Source organism: Ambystoma mexicanum, chromosome 13, assembly GCF_040938575.1.
Source record: "Ambystoma mexicanum isolate Mex_15411 chromosome 13, UKY_AmexF1_1, whole genome shotgun sequence".
In the NCBI taxonomy this organism is placed as follows: domain Eukaryota; kingdom Metazoa; phylum Chordata; class Amphibia; order Caudata; family Ambystomatidae; genus Ambystoma; species Ambystoma mexicanum.
In genome coordinates, this window is record NC_090938.1 from 283,498,185 (window position 1) to 283,516,093 (window position 17,909).

At 51.1% G+C, this 17,909-nt stretch overlaps 1 protein-coding gene across 2 annotated transcripts in view; it reads right to left on the minus strand.

Moving 5' to 3' along the window:
* The window catches only part of LPCAT4 (lysophosphatidylcholine acyltransferase 4), a 2,084,283-nt gene that overhangs the window by 313,457 nt on the left and 1,752,917 nt on the right, over positions 1-17,909 (minus strand). The window lies entirely within an intron of this gene.

Consider the following 17,909-nt stretch of genomic DNA (forward strand, 5'->3'; position numbering starts at 1 on the left):
CTGTACCCCGAGATACCGAAAGTGATTGTTTTCTATTTTATATGGGCAGTTGGCCAGGTCTGTTGCATTGACCCCTTTAATTGGGAATAGAATGGATTTATTATAATTAACCCGTAATCCACTAAAGGCTCCGTATTTATTTAATATTTGGGTGACAGCGGGACATGATACTGACGGATCACTCAGATTAATAGATCGTCAACATACATGGATACTCTCTCCTCCCAATCATGGGCCCAATGGAATCCTTTCCATAGCTGTGATTCCCTCAACATTATTGCAAGGTGTTCGATTGCTAATGCAAATAACATTGCAGATAGGGGACAGCCCTGTCTAGTTCCTTTGCCCAGGTTGATGCTGCGTGAGGTCCATCCATTCACCTTGATCTCAGCTTTCGGGGCATTGTATAGGAGCTTTACCCATTCTATGTATTGGTCACCGATTCCCATTTTACACATTATGCTCCACAGAGTGTCCCAGTGAACCAAATCGAAAGCTTTCTCAAAATCAATAGTGAGTACCAACAGTGGTTCTTGTAATGCTGGTGCCTTTTCAATTGCAGTGTGGAGTCTGTGAATGTTCATTCGTGTGGATCTCTGTGGCATGAAGCCACATTGGTCTGGGTGGATGAGCGAATTTATTACTTTCTGTAGTCTATTGGCTAGTATTTTCGCCAGTATTTTTGCTTCTGTGTTTATAAGTGAGATCTGTCTATAGGAGCTACATGCTTCTGGTGGTTTGCCTTCCTTGTGTATCACCACTATGTTGGCCTTTCTTAGATCTGGGGGAAGGATTCCTTTTTCTTTGGGGTTTAGGAACATTTTAAACATGCAGGGTGCTATTTCCCCGCTGCCAATCTTTTTCCACGTTTCCACTGGGAAGCCGTTAGGTCCCGGGGTTTTCCCATGTTGGAGTTGGGACAGAGCTGCTGTCAGTTCTTCTTCCCTGATATGTGTTTCTAGACTCGTTCTTTGCGTATCATTTAAGGACGGGATGGTGATTGTGTCCAAGATAGTGGGATCCGTCGGGGCTCTCGGAGGAGCATATAATGCCTCATAATATGCTGCTAAGCTCTCCGCAATGCCTGGGTCAGTTGAAATCTGTTCTGCATTTGTGGTACTTATTGATCTTACCTGGAGGTGGCCCTCCTCTCTCTTCTCCAGCCATGCTAACATCTTGCTAATTTTTTCTCCAGTCTCGTATAGCCTGGCTTGCATGGTTCTGTGTGCCTGTTTCGCACAGGTCAGTGTGATGTTATGTAGTTTCTTTTGTGCCACTTGTAGGGTTCTGTTGTCTTCCGGTGCACTTGTGTTTATATATTGTGCCTCGGCGTTATGCATGTCTGCTTCCATGTCTTCGACCTCTTTCCTGTGCACTTTTTTGTGTGCCGCAGAGCAGCTCAATATCACGCCTCTTAAGAGTTGCCTTGTACGCTTCCCATATTATTCCCTCATCGTTTATCAAGTTTTGATTTAATGCGAAGTTTGATGCGGTAGCTTCCTGGATCTTCTCTGTCAGCTCTGGAAATCCTAAGTAGTAGGCATTTAGCCTCCAGGTTGGCGGGGGCTGGGGTCTTTCTGTTTCGAGTAATATCATTAGCGGGGAGTGGTCCGATATCCCTCGGGGGTGCAGCGTTGCTTCCGTTACTTTATGTATATTTTCGCCGGGAAGGAAGAAGTAGTCTAGTCTGGATAATGACGCATGTGCGCCCGAGTGGAACGAGTATTGTCTGTGTGTCGTGTGTAGATCCCTCCATGCAACCCTCAGCCTCATTGCCGCTGTAAAAATAGCGAGTTTGGTTGTTATCGCTGGGTTTCTTCCCCTTATGTGTGTGCGGTCTTCATTGACGTTCATAACTTCATTGAAGTCTCCACCTAATACCAGTACATCTGCTGTGTTGTTGGCTATGATTGGTGTGATGTCTTCCAGTAGAGCGGTCACGAGCGCTGGGGGCGAGTAGACCGCTAATATGGCAATGGTTTGGTTCCACAGCGTGCCTTGTATGAAAACGAAGCGTCCTCCGGTGTCCTGGATTATGTTAGATATTTCAATAGGGGTTCTCTTGTTTATTAGTATTGCTGTGCAGTATTTGGTTCTCTTGAAGAATTGGCACGTTGTGCCTGCCAGGTGCGTTTCGATGAGAAGCACTATGTCTGGGTTGTGCCGGTTTAGATATTGTGTTAATAGTCTTCTCTTGATGCTGTTTCCCAGGCCATTAACATGAGAGTGAGCTTTTTAGTGTTAAGCCCGGTTGAGTTCATTGCTTTTCTTGTGCAGGTCTGTGTAGGCAGCCGCAGCTTCCATGAGAGACATCTTGCATTGATTCAATCTGGAGGGCCGTTTTGTCTTTAATATTCAGTGTGATCGTTCGAGCTGTGCTTGCTCTGCTGCCAACAATTAACTTGTTCAAATCCCAACCCCCCCCCCAAACTGAAGCATCTGTCGCCCATTCAACCAAACTTTTAATCAAACAGTCAAATGGTCGGTCCCTCTCGTCACCGTGGCAGTAAAAATACCACAGTGGGCACTTGGGGTGGGAGGCGGGTGTGATGTGGCGAGTCTTGGGTCGCCCTCCATCTTGCGGGGTGCGTTGGTTCCCGGCTGGTGTATAACCCAGCGGGGTCTCAATCATTCAGACACGGTAAGTGTCTCTGTTTGCCTGCCTCTTTGTGTTTATTCATCTCCTCTCTGCGGTATTGCTTCTATTTCTTCCTGTGGTGGCGCATCTGGTGGTCTGTTTGGTCGCAGCCTGTTTCTTCGATTTTCTTGCCGTCTCCGTGGGCCCCAGTTTCCTTCTAGATTCCTCTCTGCCCAATTCCATGCTTCTTTAAGGTCCGTGAAGTGCACCATCGTGCCCTTATGGTATATTTTGATCTGCGCTGGGAACAACAGACCATATTTCATGTTTAGCGCCTGGAGACGTTTTTTAAGTGGGTCAAATGATTGTCTTGTTTTCTGTACTTCTCTGGTGAAGTCAGGGGAAAAAAGCTATCCTGGAGCCATTGTAAGTTATGTCTCCCTTCGTCCTGGCCATTTGGAGCACTGCATCTCGGTCTCTATAATTCAGGATCTTGGCTATCACTGTTCATGGCTGTCCTCCAGGCAGTGGTCTGCCAGTCGGAATCCGGTGAGCCCGTTCAACTGAAAAGAATTTCAATAGGGATTTCGGAGCAAATAGGTCGGCAAGCCATTGTTCTAGGAAGAGCTCCATGCTTGCTCCTTCCGTTTTTTCGGGCAGGCTGATAATTCGGATGTTGTTTCTTCTCGATCGGCCCCCTTCCACTCGGTCTTCCAACACTTTGATGCGTTCCAGTACTCTGTGCATTTGGTGGCCCATGCCCCTTAGTTCATCCTCCGCTACGGATATGCGTGTCTTGGCCTCTCCTGTGCAGGATGATAGCTTCTGGAGATCGTGGCGCAGTAGGGAGACCTCTGTGCTAATGCTGTCCATTTTGACTTCCATGGAGGCTCGCGAGTTGGAGATGGCGTTCATCACATCTCTTAGGGATAGGTCTTCATCAGGATCTTGTGACTCAGATTTATTTTGGTCCGGTGGGGGGTGACGGGGCAGATGTCTTACGTTGCTCCATTGTACTTTGGGTGCCTGCTTTCTTAGCCTTTTCTTTGCCCATTTTAGAGGTTGTATGTTTTAACGTTTATGATCTTCTGATGTATGGGGTTTAGTGGATCAGTTCGGAGTACGTGCCTAGTGTACCCTGTGGATCTTGTGGTCTCGGGACAGCTCAGTAGTTCAGCCGTGCCACTCGTCAGTGCAGCAGTGATGCTGCCTATTTATGGTTCTCCGTTGCTGTGTGCAGCGCGTCGGTGCTGCTTCGGTATATGCTGAGGCTGGGTGCGCCCATCTGTTGAGGTGGCTTCAGGTTTGCACTATTACCATCATGCCCTCGGGTAATCAATTGGGTTATGTGTCCCAATATGGGGGCAGCACAGGGTGCAGGCGCGTGCAGTCACGCGATTATGTAGTGGCGTAGGCGAGCGGACCTCCACTTATCCGATGCCTCCGATCCCGTTCCTTTATCCGTTTCCAGTGTTGGAGTAAGTATTTGCATGGGATTCAGACCATATCAGGTGCTTCTCATTTATTGGCTCCCTTTCCCTTCTGTCACCGGCGAGAGATCTTGAGTCATTGGGACTTGGTGGCTTGGGTTGCCTGTGGCGTTGGATCAGTCTTGTCTTTGACTGTGAGGACAGGCCGGGGGCATCTTCTCCAATTGTTTGGACTGCTCAGTGGTTCTAATGTCACTCGATCCTGTTCGGCATGCGGGTCTTTCCTTCCCAACCCTTGTACTTATATATATGTACACCACATTGCAGTCCGTGTATTCCCGCTTGGAGCTTTTATTCCGAGTTGGCACCTGCTCACACGGTGCTTTTATATGATATTTTGGATATTGTCTTGGGAGCTGTGTGTTGTTTAGATTCTGATCTTGCTTGCGACTGCTCCCCCTTCTCTCTCCGGGCGGTCGGTTCCCGCTCGCCTCCGTGGCACGCGGGGACAGTGGGGCCAGGCGAGCCCAGCCAGACAGTGGTTCACTCTCTCCTGCCGCTCTGCCCACGGGATCCGGTATCCGCTTCCCGCCTCCCTCTCTCCTTACCGCCTTGCTTGTTTCCTCGTGGTCCGGGGCTCTGTGTCAGGTGGGGTGTGTGGGTCAGCTGAGCACTCAACGATATACGGAGCACCCGCGATTGTTAAATCTGTTCCTCGCCCGAGAGTGGAGGCTGGGGATCACAGCGTAGGTCGCCGTTCAGGGGAGCCTGCCCCTCCTGGAGTCAGATTCGATCTCCGGCTGTAGAGCTCCGCGCAGGAATCAGCAGGCACTCGCCGACTTCAGTCTCGGCAGCGTGTGTCGCGGTGTCAGAGCACAGGAGTTTCACTTTTAGTCTGCGTGCGGCTCTGCTTCAGAGGGCGCCTGGATGCGGCCCGCTTCTTCGTTCGTGCTCGGCGGCCATCTTAAGTCTCCTGCAATGCTGGTCGATCTGCTTTTCCACAGCAGATTCCTCTGCTTATGGCCGTCGGTTCTCTTCAAGATTTTATCGACCCGCAGAGGCAGGTTTCCGCTTCTGGAAGATGTCGGTTTTATGCATTTGCACCCATAGTTTGATCAGGATTTTGGAGGATACGGTTGGCGGCCCCGGGAGCACCGAGAGATCACGTCTCCATGCTGTGCCCGCTGGCCACGCCCCCGTCTTGTCACTCTTGCTATTTCAAAACTCACAGTTAATACCACGGTATGCCCACCCTTCCCCTGGATATCAGATGCATCAATGTTCACAAGACCAAGAGGTTGTTTTGTCACTCTTGGCATTTAAAAGCACAGAGTCAACATCAGGGTACTGCTTCCCTTCCCCTGGCTATCAGGGACACCAATGCTCACAAGGCCAAGAGGCAGTTCCTTTTCTCTTGGCTTTCCACGTTCTCCACAGGACCAGGGGGGGTAGGACTCTCTACCCTGGTTACTGGGCATTTAACAGTTCACACAAAATATGGTGCGAGTCTCAGACTCACAATCTTCTTGCCCGGTATACTCTTTTGCCAGTACTTTAGTAACTCTCTTTCATACACTTCTCAACAATACCAGGGTGGAAGATTTCCTTTCACTGGTCACAATGGTCGCACTGCCAAGAGGCTACTTTACCTCACTCGGCCCTTCAATATCTCTGAGCAACACTAGGTGGAATTACTCCCTTCCTCTGGTTACAATATATTCACATTTCTCATGGTTCCTTTCAATTTATACCTTTCATATCCCATATTCGGATAGACTTGACTTCCCAGTCTCTTAAGTACTGGGACTAACAAGATCATGAAGGATGTAGTACTCAAAACAACAATGGTTACTCTTGACCTCTTGTTACTTTTAAGGAGTATGCCACTAACCTGCTAGGCTTCTCTGTGCTTTTTCTTCTTCCGTGCAAGACTCTTATTTCACACTGGTTCTTCTCGCTTTCTCTGTTTGCTACACCTGGCATCCAGTCGTAGCAGGGTTTGCCAATTTGTTTTTCAGATGTGTCAGAGACCCATCTTTCACACTTCCGTTTCTCTTTCTCTGTTCGGCACACCCAGCGTCCACTCACAGAAGGATTTGACAGCTCGTATCTCAAATGGGTTCCCTATCCTCCTTTCACTGTCCAGGGCCTTTTGTGTTTGGCCTGACAGAGCTTCTGTGTCCAAATCTCTTTCCGAGGGCTCACCAGTTCAGTGTGCTGACTTTGCGCTGCCCGCTCTTGTTTGAGGGCTTCTCCGGCTCAGCGCCGGCTGCAGACACCTCACCTGAACAGACTTCCTCCAGCGTTCCAGCTCACTGGAGTGCCAGAAATCATTTCCTGCTGCTTTCTGTCAACACCCGCCTCACTTGAGCTTTCCCGGACACATCGCTTTTCAGGGACCCGTCTCATCTCTTCCTGCTTCCTTTCGGTTCAGCTATATACCGGCCACCGCACACCCAGTCCTTACCAAGAGCAAGTCTCCTTCCTGATTCGCCTGCGTTGATTTTTAAACGGTCTTGGACCAATCGCATGAGAGAAAAGACTAGACCGTACATGCTGGATTTGAGGGTTGCCCCCTCCTCGTCCCGGTATTAGCAGCCACCCACAATGGAGTCTGGTTTTTCCTTGTCACAGTATCTGGGAGAAGGTCTTCCCTCTCTACCTCAGCATAGACCATGGAGGCTTGAGGAACAATGTCAAGGGGATCGGGGTCTGATATATAGAGAAGATACTGCGTTCTCTGTTGGTAGTCATCCCTAATCCCATAGGGGAAATCCCTTCCCACATGCTCCTTCCTCTATTTCACTACCCCCAGGGGGACTTTTGGACTGTGGCTACACCACCCTAGCCAGCTGGGAAGGGGCTCCCCCACAGGGGAACAGGGACAACATCAACAGATTTGTCACAGTAGTTAAACCATGAGAACATTTTGGTAGTTTAGGTCATCTGCTAAGGCAGTTCTGCATCTGGTAAGAGTTTCTCTAGCCCAGATAGATACCCAAAGGAGCAGTGGTTTCAAGCCTATTGTCTCTTTGATGTATATGAGGCCAAGTTCCACATGTAAAGGAATGTTCGGTATATCCTTAGGGATTCAGAGAAGTCTTGAGAAAATTATTTCCATATTTTGGATTATCCTTGACAATTTTCCTTCAAGTTTTTCTGGCAGAGATTGTCCCTATCATACCGATTGTCTAAATGTTTTCATTTTTGCTCCAGTGTGCTGGACACTTACTGGAGGTTCTTGATTTTAGTGGTATGCTCCTCAAATGTTGTGTTCAGGCTATGTATGTCATCCTCATTTGGGGGGATTCTGTCCCCCACAGAGGTCAACTCAGCCTTGATTTCTGTTAGTTTGATAGCACCTCAGACAACTGCTTGAATTGAGACTGGCTCAGTGTAGCACTGTGCCCCTGCATCTGATCGGGAAGGCTCCTGGCCATGCCACAATTATTCCAAGATTTTAAATAGGGGATTCCAAGATGGCCATCGGTTGGAGAGCACCGTGACCGATGTTCTCCTGAACCTCAGGCCTCCACGGAGCGACTAGAGTTGCAGAGTACTTCCCCAGGCTGCAGATGAGCGAAGTGGAGTAGCCCAAGCAGATTGTGGCCTCTTTTCCCAGACCAGTGGGAGGTAACGGGGGGTGCTAGGAACAATGAACTTCCACGGATCCTAGGAGGCGGTCCTGCTGGCCTCAGAGGGATAGGAGAGCGAGGATCGGGGTAACAAGCTTGACGAAGCCAGCTGCGGTGGCGGGAACACCACAAACGAATGAAAGAAAGCGAGAGACAGCTGTAAGTGGGGAGACGGGTACCCCAGCACCCAGAGGTCCAGCGGGATTGAGCTGGGAGTGGACTCGACATAACTAAGAAGGGGGCATAATAAACCCGCAACGGAGGTCACTGCACAAGTACCCGGCAAGGGGAAATGTACCAGAGGTGGGAACACTGTCCCGACACTCCTAGGAAGAGGGCTTAACAGTCTGAAACTGTGGAAGCTGTGCAAGGACCCAGCAATGGGGAAAAGCACCCGAGGAAGGAAACACTCGAGTCCGGTGCGCATCCTGGCTGCAGCGGTGAGGAGCGGGGGGAGAGGGGGAGGAGAGAAGGAGCAGTCTACCCTCCGGGAGCAGTGGCATGCTGTCAGACAAGGCAAGAGAGGTGATGGGCAGCAGAGAGATACCGGTCAGAACCGGGGGAAAACCAGTGGCAAAAGCAAGGGGGTTAGGGGGGGACAAGCCAGACCACCAGGTGAGCCAAGGGGGCCAGAAATCACGGAGTAGGAGGCGAGAAGCCAGTTCCAGGGATCCAGAGGGCCCGGGGGGAGAGAGAGGACGCCCACTACAAATGAAAATCGGAGAGCAGGCTGGGACAGCCACTTGAAGGTGGAACGGCATCTGAGGGGCCACAACGCTTGAGAGGGTCAAGCAGAGAGCCAGTCCTACGCCAATGGCCGGGGCCACTGGGGGGGGGGGTGCCTGATACTCTAGTGGCGCCAACATCAGATACCAGAGGCTGAAACCTCTCCTGCCCCCAGAGGGGGAGATTGGGGGCTTTAATCAATATCAGCAGGGGGATGAATCAGGCAATCCCCCCCCCCCCCAATACCTCCTCAGGTGAACTGGCATAGTCCTGAGGAATCTTCTAGATATGGAGACAACACTGCACACAAAAGAGGGGAGGAAAGTGAGGAGCACTTCCCCCTGCACAGAACAACAGAGCTGGAGAGTGGGGTCAGGGGGATAGAGGGCGACCACCTCCTTGGCAAAGATGGGGCCTAGCGACAATGTCTAAAACCAGAAGCAAAGATCAGGCCTTACCCCCGAAGGGGCCCAAAAAACCAATGGAAAGTAACCTCCAGACAGACATTTTGGAGTAAAGAGGCGACATCCCCCCGGGAAGCCTAATGGACCAGGAGCAAAGAGATCAGGGTGAGCACCAGGAGAAGGAACAACGTGACCAACAAGTGACGCACTCACTCCTCAAGCAATATTTTTACAGAATTTGGAGACAAAATCTCAGAAACAGTGCAAAAGCAGATAACTATAATGAGGGAGGACCTGGTCTCTGCACTCCAAGAGATAAAGCAAGATGTGAATAAGATGGAGGAAAGGGTGGAAACAAATGAGAGAGAGCCACACAGGAGCTGACAAAAGACTCCAAGAAAATTGAGACTTGGGTGGAACAGATGGTGTTGGCAACCCACAACCTGGAGCTGCAGACGGAAGATCTGGAGAACAGATCCAGGAGATTGAATATCTGGGTCAAAAACATGTTGGAAGAGGTGTCGGACAAAGAGCTGGAGGCAGTGATGATGGGCGTCTTTGAGGACCTACTAAACTCGGAGGAGACTGTAGAAGTGAGGATTGATAGGATCCATAGAGTCGGACCACGTAGAACGGAACTAGGGTCTCGCCCCAGACATGTCCTGGCTGCCCTTCAGGACTATATAATAAAAGAACAGATCCTACTACAATCAAGGAGGGCCAAGCAAATAACTAACAATGGGTCGGAACTGTTACTCTTTCAGGACCTGTCCCAGACGACAAAGACCAAGAGGAGGAAAATGGGCCTGATTACACAGGCTCTTAGACAGAAGGACATATGCTATAGATGGACATTCCCGTTTGGCATGGTGTTCGAATGGCAGGGCAGGCAACATTGGATTAACACCATGGAGGAAGGAATGAGGATCACCGGGATGGAGGAAGAAGAGCAGGAGAAAAGGGCCCGAAGCCTAAAGATCAAGGGGGGGGCGTAAGAGTTGGGAATGGTCAACTGTGGTAAAAACAAAAAGAAACAAGAAGGGGGGATATCAACCGCTCTTGAAGGGCCCTGCCACCGGAGACAGCGGGGACGGGGATGGCCGCTAGGGAAGATCATAGTGGTGAGATAATGCAGTAGAGATAGAAGGCCTAAACAATCGGAAGATGCCTATGGAGGGGGACTATGGGGGAAAGTGAGGAGGTCCCGAGGGGGGAGGAATCCAAAATGGTTTGGGGTGGACCTGCTGGGGCGTAGGCTGGGGTGTCTAGGGGGCTCAATTACTGAGGGGGAGATTTGGGGGTGGGGGGCTATAGGCCGGTTGAGCACCTCCAGCCAAAGGGGGAGGGACAGGGGTGAGGGTGAGTCTGACCAAAGTAGGGGGAAGGGAACATGTGAAAAAGGGAACTATTCAGGGTGATGGGGAGCCATAACGAAATAAACCTGATAACCCTCAATATAAAGGGCCTGAACTCCCCGGTAAAGAGGAAAAAACTGGAGAGGTACTTGCGGAGGGAGGGGTCAGATATAATTACATCGCAGGAAACACACATACAAACTTGGGACAGGGACCGCCTGAGGGTGCAGTGATTCCCCACTATAGTTCAGTCTACGGACAAGAATAAGAGGGCGGGAGTGTTGATAGCATTGCGGCCCAACTTGGATCTTATAGTAACAGACATGGACAGGGATGCCCTAGGGAGGTACATAGCAGTAAACTTGAAAAGGGATGGGGGAATTCACTTTTGCGACTGGCTATGCCCCAAATAAAGGGCAGGACACCTTTGTTCAGAGTTCTTTGATTAGGCTTGAGAAATTTGCAAAGGGCCCCATAATACTAACAGGGGACTTTAATTTGGCTTGGGACCCAGGAAAAGATAGATCGACAAAATCCAAAGGGACTCAGGGGAAACCCTGGAAGGAACTGGTGGAAAAGGTTGAGAGATTAGCTTTAGTGGACACAGAGGGAGAAAGAAGGAGAGAGGGAGGGGTTCACATTTTATTTGCACATCCATCGCTCTTCATCAAGGATAGACTATTTCTGGGGATTCCAAGATGGCGGCGACTGTGTCACCACATAGTCCCCCGAGCTCCTTCTCCCGAGGCACCAGAAAAGCACTAAAAAGGCCGGATTAGCTCTCCCGAGGTCCCGCTGCATCATGCCACTAGCCACCAGAACGGGTGTGACACCGGTGCCTAACACCGCGGGCCCCCGATCCCCTTGGCGCTGCCGGCTGAGGCACGAGAGGCCCGTTGGGGCTGGAGCGCGCAAGGCCGGAAAACAGAGGAGCCCGCAGAATTGAGGAGACCAGCACACACCTCTGCGCTCACAAAGCAACACTGGTGAATAACTGGGAAGACCGCCCCAAACCCGGGAGGGAGTCAGCCGAAGCACGACTCTGTTGTCCCAGACGCTCCAGAAGGCGGCTTCCCCTGTGGAGAGGGGGCCGCCATGTAGTGCAAAGACTCTGCAGCTCTCCTGCTGGCCGTGGCGCTAAAACCCATGAAGCAACAGACGCTGGAGCGGCTTGCCCAACCAGAGTAGAAGGGTAATTCAGAGAAGGCCCGCTGCTGACTCTCACTCCACCCTCCACGCCCCTCAGCACTCAGCGGAGAAGCTTCATTTTTGCTGCAGTTCGGGCTGAGCCTGCACTACCATCCTATCCGGCAGTCCACCAACGACATCTCCTTCCTGGGAGTCAAGGCCGAGCTCCCTGCCAACGACCGTGCACCCACCACCAAGACCCCAAGTAGGTGCCAAGAGGGGCCGCAGGCGGCCCGCACAGAGACCCCCGCTCGCCCAGCAATGACGAGGAGCGGGGCCCCGGGCCGGCCTGCATGCACCTCCCCATCACCACAGGAGCGGGGAGGTCATCCAAACTAGTGCGGGCCCACAGCATTGCATCACTAACTGGGACCCGTGCCCCTGCGGGCGGTCAGCCCCCCCCATCAGTGGACACAGTGTGCCCTCACCAACCCGCTCCGACGGCACAGCCCCAGGGGTAGGGGCCTAATCGCTATCCACGACAAGCATCAACCTCACGGCAGACTCCCCCAACGCTGGGCCATTGTTCATCAGTCAGGTTGAGGCCCCTGCGGGGTGGCCAGGTAACCCCTGCCCAACCCAGCAGCGCCTCAGGGCTGTGACACTTTCGGCACTGTCAGTCTCACTGGGGGTGACGAGACACCGACCTCTAGCCTCCTGTTCGGCGGATCTCCACGAAAAGCACCAACAGGCGAGGGGGCCCTGGACTGCTCTGCCGACTCCTGCAACCACTTCACCCACAGTAGGGAGGACCCGGGGGAGGCCCGGGAGACCGGCTGTCCAGCGCTGCACTGCCCTCCCGTCTGGCTCTGGGGTTCGTCGTCCACAGCATTAACCCCACGCCTGTGCCATCCCCACGGACCCAGAGCCCTCTGATCCAAATCAAAGCATAACCAGCCCAGGCACGGAGGCCGTCTCTGTCGCATCCGCCAAAGGCCGCCGGGGCTTCCCCCTGCCTCTGACAGGTGGCAGCCAAACCGGCTGGAGGCCCCTTTCGCCCGAGGGCTCAGTGGGTTACACCAGAGGCTACAGCAGAGAAGCTGCACTGAGGACCCAACCTACACCACGAGGGGCCTTCTCTCAATACTAGAGCCTGCAGGGAGACCAGATTAAGGCGCGCAACAGTCCCTAACAAAGCATATGAGATCCTAATCCAGGGACCCTCTCATCCTCCCGGGATGTCCAGAAATTGTTCAAAGACACCCCAGGCTCCTCCAAACCCCTGAAGAAGACACAGGAGGGTACCCTAGCACCGATCTGGGCCAGGGAGTCGGACGGAATGAGTGCCTACAACCCCAATGAAGGGGGAGCGGTGCCCGGCCTGGACACCAGAAAGGAAGACGGGAAAACCCGGTAACCCAATCGACGCTTAATGCCCTCCTGGGAGAAATTGTGGAGAAAATTACAGACGCCAGACAAAAGCAAAAGAACGAACTAAGGGAAGACCCGGCTGAAGGTATACAAGAGATAAAAAGAGACATTAATAAGATCGAAGAAAGGGTAGACATCAATGAGAGGGCCATACAGGAGCTAACGGAGGATGCACGGAAAGCAGATACCCTACTGTAGACCCTAGCAGAAGCAACCCATAACCTCGAGCTGCGAGCAGTGGACCTCGAGAATAGGTCCAGACGATCCAATACACAGATCAAATGCTTACCCGAGGCCATACCGGACCAATAACTGACCCAAGTCATGCAATCAATCTTTGGAGACTTGCTGGACGCAGAACAAAATGCGGATATCCGGTTTGACAGAATACACAGAGTGGGACCGAAACGCCAGGAACCAGGAGCAAGACCAAGAGACGTGTTGGTGGCGTTTCAAAACTACACGTTGAAGAAACAGATCATGAGAAAGCCAGAAAAGCAGGCCAAATCACTCATAACGGCACAGAAATCAACTTGTACCAAGACCCATCTCAAACCACCTTAATCAGGAGGCGCATGGGCCCGATTCGGACTCACCTAAGACAACCAAGTGCGATACAGGTAGCTACATCCATTTGCGTTGACCTTCACGTGGCAGGGAAAGCTCCACAAGGTCACAATATGCGAACAAGGGGCAGCAATACTTGGCCTTGAGGATGATCCACCACACTGCACGTCTCGCCTACCGGCCAAGCAGTCGCCCGGTAGACCTGGGAATGGACGTTTGTGGAATCGAAGAGAACGAAGAAAGGGGGGGGAGACAACTTCTCCACGGAACCTGAACCCAGGACTTTCACCCAGATCAGGGGGGCCAAACTGGGGCAATGGGTAAATGATTCAAATCTAGGGTGAGACCCTTAAAATTATGATACCCCTGGGGAGGGCGTATAGCCAGAAAAGCTAAGTGTCTACATGATCAGGAATGGTCACACTCCGTTACATGAGAGGGAAGCAAAGGGGGGGGTTCCAAACTCTTTGATCTGGAATGGGAGTTCCTGCTTGGGGGCAGGCTGGGCGTTCACTAGGGTCTGGCTCTCGTGATCACATAGCGAGGAGGGCTGGGTGCCAGCTGGACCCACCCAGTGAAGGGGGAGGCGGAGGGGTAGGGAAGGAGGGGGGCATGGGAAGGAGCAAGAGGTTTGAAGTGGAGCATACAAGACATGGGGGGGGACCCAACAGAGAACCAGGAGGGGACAAAGGGGCCATCGCCTGGAGGTACCTGCATACACACACTGATAATCACTTAGGATAACTACCATGGCACAACCTAACCCATTAAACATCCTATCGCTAAACATCAATGGCCTTAACACTCCACTCAAATGGAAAAAAGTAGAAAGGTACCTTAGGAGAGAAGACCCACGCATAATCAGACTGCAAGAGACACACATGCAAACGCGGGACACACACAGGATCAAATTCTGGGAGTATGGGAGAATCTTCCAGGCCACTCAATCATGCAAAAAGGGGGGGATGCTTATGGCACTGAGGGAGGGGCTTGACTTAGCCGTAAAAGACAGAGACAATCAAGGTAGATATCTTGCAGTAGCACTAGAAGGAAGGGGTGGCCTACACGATTTCAACACTCTATGCTCCAAACGCAGGCCAAGACTCTTATATACAGAGAGTGCTCACAGGTCTAGAAAAATTTGCAAGAGCTCCTATCATCCTGACAGGAGATTTCAACTTGGCATGGGACCCCATCACATACAGAAGTACCAAAACCCAGAGCATATTGGCACTCCCCTCCGGGGATCTCAAATGGAAAATACAGCAATTAGGCCTAGTGGACACATGGAGAACAATGCAAGGGGACAGAGTTGGGTACACTTTTTACTCTCACGCCCACAGATCGCACTCCAGGATCGATTATATCTGGCTGTCCATCTGCCTGATGGGCAAAGCCGCGGATCTGTCACTGCAAGCCATTACCCTTTCGGACCACTCGCCTATGACCCTAAAATTAGTAAGCAACATGGGGCTGCCGGGTCTCTCGAAGTGGAGATATCCGGTCCACCTTTTCAGGAACCCAATTTTTGTTCGAGAAGTGACGGCGGAAATCGAAAGTTATGCTGAGACCAATAAGGTGGGGGACCCTACCTGGCAAACCTGGTAGGATGCACTCAAAGCACGGCACACAAGGGAACTGAGACTGTAAGAAGCTAATTTAGAAACAAAACTAAAATAATTAATGAGCAAAATAGGTCCAAAACAGTCCCCAGCTATTAAGAGAGAGTAGAGGGCAATACAGGGACAGCTAGACGCGATACAAACTAGTGTAGCGGAGCGTAACCTGCTTCGCCTTAAAGGTTATACGTGAAAGCCAATAAATCAGACCGTTTGCTGGCCAGAATGCTGAGGAAGGAAGAGGGGAACAGAACAATTCTGAAAATCGGGCAGATGAGGGACCAGATGAGCACCAAAACTGAAGATCTAGAAAAGGAATTTGTGAAATTCTACTCTAATCCTCCGAATTACCGACCCCAGAAACCCATGAAGCTTACTTGATGGAACCACACTTAAACTGACTAACCAGAGAGGAACACATTAGAAGGGGAAATTACAAGGGACAAAGTTAGGGCAGCCATAAAATCACTTCCAGTCAATAAATCCCCGGGCACGACGGGTATGTGGCAGAGTTTTATAAACAAATTACCAATGGGGGTCCTGGGAGTCCCCAGACACGTGATGCTGTTGGTACTCTTGTTCAGATGAGCATTGCCTAGCATTTCGGTGCTGGACTGCCCCAGTGCAGGACAAAGACTGATATGTTTAGGATATTTCTTCTCTGTGAAAGATAGTGAGCTAAAGACTCTGGGTAAGTCTCTTGCAACCACGACTAATGTCTGGCAGAGGGACTCCCGGGACCCCCCTTGTTAATTTGCAGAGTTTTATAAACTACACAGAGAAGATCTAACCTCAAACCTTATTATCCTGTACAACCATATACAGTGATCCAAAACCCTACTGAGAACTATGGAGGAGCCCAAAGTCATACTTATCCCAAAAAAGGGGAAGGATCCGCCCGAATGAGGGTCGTAGAGCCCCATTGCGTTAATAAATGTGGGTGCAAAAATTCACACTAAAATCATGGCAAACGGAATCGACGTGATCCTACCTAGACTAGTCCATGCAGATCAGTCAGGTTTCGTGAGGGGCAGGCAGACAACATAAGAAGGCTAACACACCTGATCGAAAAATACCAGAAGAGGGGAATCCCCGCTCTCCTCCTAGCCGTCGAAGCTGAGAAAGCCTTGGAAAAGGCAACTATGGCAAAGATGGGATTCGGCCCGCACTTCCTACGGAGAGTCGAGGCTAATTACCAGCGCCCACTCTTGTGGCTTGCGATAAATGGGCACATATCGAAACCGATTTAAGTAGAAAGGGGCATGAAACAGGGCTGCCCACTGTCCCCCATATTATATGCTCTGCACCTGTAGCCCTTCCTGGCGGCCATCTGGAATAACGAGGGGATAGCGGGCATACCTTTTGGGGGGGGTCCCACACAAAATAGCCACCTTTGCAGACAACATGATTCTCTCCATAACCCAACCAGACATCTCCCTGGGGGCTGTCCAAAACGAGCTGGAAGGATTTGGGGCAGTGGCGGGGTTAAAGGTTAATATAACCAAGTCCGAAATCCTCAACCACACACTCCCATCGCAGGAAGTACAGATTCTTGAGCAAACCTATCAATATAGATGGGTAGATGGCACCATCAAGTATTTAGGCGTAAAACTGACCAGCACTGTAAGCGGCATCTACCAAGCTAACTTCCCGCTCTTACTAGAAAAACGCAAAACAAAATTTGTTGACTGGGGAACGCTGGCTATATCCTAGTTGGGCCACATCAATGTCTTGAAAATGGCGGTTCTGCCGCAAATCCTCTATCATTTTGCATCCCTCCCGATTCGTGCCCCGCCCTGCTTATTAAAAAACCTCCACAAGGCGAACACTAACTTCCTCTGGAGCAACAAACCACAGAGTGGTGGCGAAACTGATGAGGACTCCAGTGGGTAACAGGGGATTGGGAGTCCCGGACTTCAGAGCATACTTCATTGCTGCCCAAATAAGGGTCATCAGAGACTGACAGAAGGACAATAGGGGGAAAGTATGGAGACCCATGGACTGAGCCATTGTAGGTGCGGCGTTGGAAGAAGTCCTGTAGAAGGCTAGATCGGACAGACCAGCACAAATGTATGCAAGCCTTATCACAGAAACAGTGGGCAGATCATGGGATGCCGCGGCGAAGATGGCAAGAATCACCTCCTTCCCCTCTCCACATACGTCACTATTCGGGAACCCTGAGTTCACCCCTAGCCTCAAAGCATCTACATTCCAGGTATGGTAACAAGGGGGGTGCCAAAGAGTGAGGGATATGTTTGCCGGCACCCAGATCAAAACTTTCGAACAATGCAAAGCAGACTTCGACCTGGGTGAAAACCAGCGATCTCCCTACACTCGACTGCGGCATTGGTCAAACCACCCAGAAATTAAACGCGCAGGGTCTAGTGAGCTTACGCCATTCGAAAAATATTTAAACACAGATGCAGGTGACAAGAAAATGGTAGCGAACATCAAACTCAAAGAAGGGGAGGCCTCGCCGACCAGATCGTATATTGGGAAATGGGTAGCCGAAATGGGAGCCACACCCGACATAGCGGAATGGTCAATGTTATGGAACCACACAACAAGTTTGACAAGATCAATCCAAATCAGAGAGATCTGGATGAAGCCATTAGTTCAATGTCACCTAACCCCGGTCAGGCTCCATAAAGTATACCTGAAGGTCTCACAGCAATGCTGGAGGAAGTGCGGTCAGACTGGCACCTGGGGCCACATATGGTGGCCCTGCCCGAAAATAGCTCAATACTGGGAGACCATCCACGCAGCGATCAAGCAGGTGTTGGATCAAAAGAGTGGGGAATTGGGGCTTAGCCATGATAGAGTTGAACGGGGCCTTGGGGGAAATCAGGACAAAACCACACCGGAAACTCTACATCATTATGATGATGGCAGCGGCCCTAGTCCCAGCACGCAAATGGAAGTCGACACAACCTCCCCTAGACCACGGATGGATTGCAAAACTATGGTCGCTCCTTGCGATGGAATGGTTAATGTACTCACTACAGGGAGATCACCTAAAGTTCAACACAGAATGGT